This window comes from Leopardus geoffroyi, chromosome C1 (assembly GCF_018350155.1).
Source record: "Leopardus geoffroyi isolate Oge1 chromosome C1, O.geoffroyi_Oge1_pat1.0, whole genome shotgun sequence".
NCBI lineage: Eukaryota > Metazoa > Chordata > Mammalia > Carnivora > Felidae > Leopardus > Leopardus geoffroyi.
The window spans coordinates 183,923,968-183,930,036 of NC_059328.1; positions in this window are offsets into that span (position 1 = coordinate 183,923,968).

Genomic DNA, 6,069 nt, shown 5'->3' on the forward strand with positions numbered 1-6,069 from the left:
TAAGAAAAAAGAAAGAAAGAAATGGTCAGTGTCTTACTAATTAATTGGCAAGAACCCAGTTTTGAAATCTGCCTCTGAGAATTATGAAGAGAACTAACAGACAGGAAAGGGGGACAAAGGTCTAACCATCAATGCAATAAAAAGATGGAAAATGGAAAGCCCAGTGTTGAAGATACTGCAGCACTGCTAGAAAGAGAGACAAGAGAAAATTAGAGCTGAACCGCTATAGGATTTCTAGACTAGAGAGATTTCTAGAGGGAGAAGGGCATCAGAGGACTTTAGGATGCCCTGCCAACTTCTTCTGTATTCCTGGTTTCAGGCAGTCTATGTGGCTGTGGGACAAATTTCTGCCAACCAGACCCAGCTCACCTGCATGTTTCTTACCTGTGCAAACCCACCAGGCAACCACATGGAATCTTGCCCCTTTTCTTTCCGCTGCTCTTCTTTGCATCATTTTAAATAATGACACAGTGGGGTGCCTGGCTGGCTCAGTCTGTAAAGCATGTGACTCTTGATCTCAGGGTTGTAAGTTGAGCCCCATGTTGGACACAAATTATTTAAAATGAATTAATTGACTGTTAATAATAAAAAACAAGAAAGAAAGGGGTGCCTGCGTAGCTCAGTAGGTTAAATGTCCAACTCTTGATTTGGGCTCAGGTCATGATCTCACAGTTCATGAGATCAAGCCCTGAGTGGGGCTTCTGTGCAGACAGTACGAAGCCTCCCTCCTTCTCTCTCTGCCCCTTTCCCATTTGCATGTATGCTCTCTCTCTCCTTCAAAATAAATAAATAAACTTTAAAAAAAATAAGGAAGGAAGGAAGGAAGGAAGGAAGGAAGGAAGGAAGGAAGGAAGGAAGGAAGGAAGGAAGACACATTAACAGAGTCCCTAAAGTTAGACCTGGGATAGTACATGCCCATGGTGATCATGTTTCGGAGTGAAATTCCTCACCCCTATGTATCTCTGGGACAACTAAATGTGATATACAACTCAGGAACTCTGGTGGAGAAGTTACATATGATCAGCCCAGAGTGTTTGTTTAATACCACACAAGTTTGCTGAGTGCCTGCCTGCCACATGCCAGGCCATGCAATGGTTACTAGACAGAAAGGTGTAAGAGGCACGGGACCGGCACCCAAGGACTCATGCCATGATGAGTAGGGGAGGGACAATTTTGGTTCTGACCATTTGCTGTATTTATTATCTCAGTTGCTTTCATTATTTTGTGTTTTTTCTTATTTACTTTATGTCTTTTTTTCCCCAAGTTGGGGTAAGGGAAGGGTAGCCCCAGCATCTGGTAATAATTTACAAATCTTGACAATCTCCCTAATACCAACTGGAAAGGTCTCATGCCTTAGAATCATTTTATAAGTCACTGGCAAAAAAAAAGCATCCACCTTTTTAAGATCTTGTAATTGTGAAATAATGGAAAAAATATATATAGGCCTTTGCCCCTTGTTCCTGGCACAGAACTCCTAAAACTCTAGTAGTTTCCTAAGTGATAAAAGCACTAGGAACATCTTTTGCTGTAATATTTGGTCTTTGACTCTAGTTCCTGGCACACAGTTCTTTTATCCCTTGGCATTTCCTGGGTGATAGGGGCATCTTTTGTTCTAACGATGCAATGTTTGTTGGGCTCCTCAATAGGGATTGGTCATTAGAAAGACCAAGCCATGATTGGATATGTAATTTCAGCCCCATTCCCTATCCTCCAGGAAGGGGAGAGGGGCCAGAAATGGAGTTAATGATTGATCATGGCTCCATGGATGATGAAACCTCCATGAAAATCCCAAAGGCACGGGGCTTGGGGAGCTTCCAGGTTGGTGAACACGTGGAGGTGCCGGGAGAGTGATGGTCTGGGAGCAGGTACAGAAGCTTCATGCCCCTTCCCACATATCTTGCCCCATGCATCTCTTCCATCTGGATGTTCATCTGTATCCTTTATCACACCCTTTTATAATAAATCAGTAGATCGGGGCACCTGAGTGGCTCAGTCGGCTAAGCATCTGACTTCGGCTCAGGTCACGATCCTACAGTCTGTGAGTTCAAGCCCCACATCAGGCTCTCTGCTGACAGCTCAGAGCCTGGAGCCTGCTTCAGATTCTGTGTCTCCCTCTCTGTCTGTCCCTCCCTCGCTTACATGCTGTCTCTCTCTCTCTCTCAAAAATAAAAAACATTAAAAAATATAAATACATAAACCAGTAGATGTAAGTATTTCCCTGAGTTCTGTAAGCCACATTAGCAAATTATTGAACCCAAGGAGGGGTTTGTGGGAACCTTGATTTATAGCCAATAGGTCAGAAATACAGTAACAATGTGGGACTTGAATCTGGCATCTAAAGAGGGGTATGTCTAGGGGCGCCTGGGTGGCTCAGTCGGTTGAGCGTCCGACTTTGGCTCAGGTCACGATCCCATGGTCTGTGAGTTCAAGCCCCGCATCAGGCTCTCTGCTGAAGCTCAGAGCCTGGAGCCTGCTTTGGATTCTGTGTCTCCCTCTCTCTCTGCCCCTCCCCTGCTCATGCTCTCTCTCTTTCTCTCAAAAGTAAATAAACATTGAAAAAAAAATTTTAATAAAATAAAATAAAATAAAATAAAATAATAAAGAGGGGCATGTCTTGTGGGACTGAATCCTTAACCTGTGGGATCTATGCTAATTAATGGTAGGTAGTGTCAGAAATGAACTGAATTATAGGACATTTAGCTGGTGTCACAGAGAATTGCTTGGTGGGGGAAAAACCCATACACATTTGGTGATCGGAGGTGTCTGAAGTAAAGTGTTCTATGTAAGTAGTAAAGGAGAAACACACAGGAAGAAGAGTGAATTTTTCCTACTCAGTAATAAAGTGAGGGATATGGTTATTTGCATTAAAAAATAATCAACAGTTTTCCCTTAAAAAAAACCCAGTAGGGGCGCCTGGGTGGCGCAGTCGGTTAAGCGTCCGACTTCAGCCAGGTCACGATCTCGCGGTCCGTGAGTTCGAGCCCCGCGTCGGGCTCTGGGCTGATGGCTCAGAGCCTGGAGCCTGTTTCCGATTCTGTGTCTCCCTCTCTCTCTGCCCCTCCCCCGTTCATGCTCTGTCTCTCTCTGTCCCAAAAATAAATAAACGTTGAAAAAAAATTAAAAAAAAAAACAAAAACAAAACAGTAAATACTTTGTAGTGCCTTCAAAGCATACTGAATTAATAAAAGCTAGCCTTTACCTTAAAGTCTTAATTCAACAGCGAGGTTTATCAAATATCAAGCGCTGGTTTTTGCTGAATATTGTTAAAGGTCTGGCTCCAAAGTTTTGCAAACCACCAGGTAAAAGCAGCCAACTTTTGTTTTCATGGGCTCTGCTGCCCCCTGTCAGAAGCTAAGAATGTTACAGGAAATAGAATTTTTTTAAACAAAGCTTTTCATAGAATAGCGATGATTTCCTCAATTACATGACACAGGATATTCTCACATCTTGTGAATTAATACCAAAGAATTATTTGTTTAGAAATGTGCCTGCCTTCAAGAGGGCTGTCACTCACTGAGTTCCTCGGCACACGTGCACTGAGCAGCAGACAAGTGTTGGGCCCCATCCATGGGCTCATGCCTTTCACAGACCACTGGGGAAGACACATGAGCAAACGGACAACTTTCACACAGAGCGAGAAGGGGCGTGTGGGCACCAGGTGCTGGGGAGCACATCAATGCAGCACCTTAACCAGTGGGTTCCAAATGAAGTAAAAGGGGCCCATTCCCAAAGAGCAGGATCCAGCCGAATGAAGAAGGAAGTAAAGGCCTTTACCAGATAGCAGCAACCGTATGTGCCAGGGCAGGGAGGCCCAGAAGAGAGTGGCAAGTTCAGGCCCCAGCAAGAGGGGAACTGAACTGTGTGCCGAGCTTAATCTCAGCAGCCCAGTTGCCGCCTCCTGTGCTGAACAACAGCTGGCCGGGAGTCGCTTCATCTCACTGCCTGAGAGTGTAGCTGGGCCAGAGGTCAAGACAAAGAAGGGCAAATGGAATTCCTGAGGTGGCCATTTGAGCAGGAAATCCTACTAAGATGCCAGCCATTGCCCTGTGTTCTGCATGCATTCCATTCACAAAAGATAAAATATTTTGCTAGCTAACTTAGGACTCAACTTAGCTATCTTAAGACCCGAATGGGGAAAGGGAGCCATTAATTAGTCCATAAAGATTTGCACGTCATCAGAGCTGCTGTTCACAAGACAATAGAAAGAAATACCAAGTGAAAAGAAACCCAGTGATCATCCATGGCATTTGAAAATTCAACCTGTGGGAGATCCTTAAAACTTAGTGCTCATTTCCCCTACTTTCCCTCAGTGCTGGGCATATTGGTTCACTTCACGAAGGCCTTTTTTGTCTTTGTCGGAATACACACGCACCAAGGCATTAATCATTTACAGACCTCCATTATTTAGCTCATTTCCATGTAGTGCTTCATCTTTCAATGAGTCATATGTTTTCCCTTTGGACAGCCTTTTGGCAAAATTTTCCATTATTTTTTTCTTTCCTTTCAGTTCAGCCTCTATCAAACATTAAATATGCATTTAGTTCTATACTCTATAATAAGGTTTTCCATTCTCCTGATCTCCTAGTGACTTCTTGGACTTTGTCAGTCCTAAAGGATTTTGGTAAGAAAATGACACCCCTCCAAAAACAAAAAAATTACGACATACTATATTTCTCGTTAGTGCTGAACAACAAGATCAAAACTTACTTCAATAGTTAAAAATAACACTGAACAGATGCATCAGTAGAAAGAGCATCAGCTTGGCGTCAGACCAGCCATGATTCACATAATGACACTGCCACTTAACCTCACTGAGCCTAAATTTTCTCCTCTGTACAATGGGCACAATAAATCTACCTCATAAGTTTGTTGTGAGGAACAAACGAGCAAATAGATGCTGAAGTGTTTTGGAAATTATAAAGCACTAATCAAATGTAAGGCATTGTTAAGTGGCTCACTGAAGAATATAGGCTTCATAATTTTTCTTTTTGAACACCAAGGTTCTAATCATGACAACATTCTTTATTTGCCCATACCTCACAGTTTTAGGATCTTGCCAAAGTCAGGAATGATTCCAATTGTCTTCTCTCTGCTAGGCCCCTGTTAATCAAGTGATTTTTGTTAAAACTAGCAAGACAAAAATTTCAGCACAAAAGAAAACAGCACTGCATTCAAAGAGGGTTTGTCTTCGTGCCCTTTTATGTATGTATGTATTTTTATTTTAGAGAAGGAGAGAGAGTGTGAGCAGGGGAAAGGGGCAGAGGGGGAGGAAGAGAAGGGGAGAGAGAGAGAGAGAGAGAGGGAAGGAGGGAGGAAAAAAGAGAGAGAGAGAGAGAGAGAGAGAGAGAATCTTAAGCAGGCTCTACGCTCAGCACAGAGCCCAATGTGGGGCTAAATTCCACGACCCTGGGATCATGACCTGAGCTGAAATCAACAGTCAGATGGTCAACTGACTGAGCCACCCAGGTGCCCCTGTGCCCTTTTAGTTTTTATACAAGGTAATATTAAGTAATAATCAGCTAGCATCCGTCCCTTTTCAGGCCACTGTTTTTTCCCCCTAGAAGTCCCAGTTGCTTGAAACCCTTGAGTGGAGAGAATTCAGGTATGCCATGGTAAATCGCTGAGGACTGAACTCAGTAACTGCATCTAAAGGACTAAAATAACTTGACCTCCATTAGTAACACTTCTTGAACAGAGATGAATGATATAATTAGCATCTAATTACAAACTTCTTTTCCTTATTAGAGCAAAAAGAGGATTTTTTTTCCTCTAAGAGAAATATTAAAAGTAGGATCCATGTATAATTTCAGATGGAGACAGAGAAATATCATTGACATTTGCAGAGCATTAACCGCTTCTGTTTCCTTACCTTGTTATGACATGTACACATGATCTTGTGGGGTGGCTGGCCAGAGAGCTGTAGTGCCACACTCCATGAACAACACTGACAGCTCATCCATCCCAACACTTCGTGTGGAAAATGTCCAGGAAGACTCTCAGTCTGCAAGTCAAATTAGCCATGATCTTTGGAAGGTTTGCTATTTACCATTTCCCCCAGAAATATTCAGA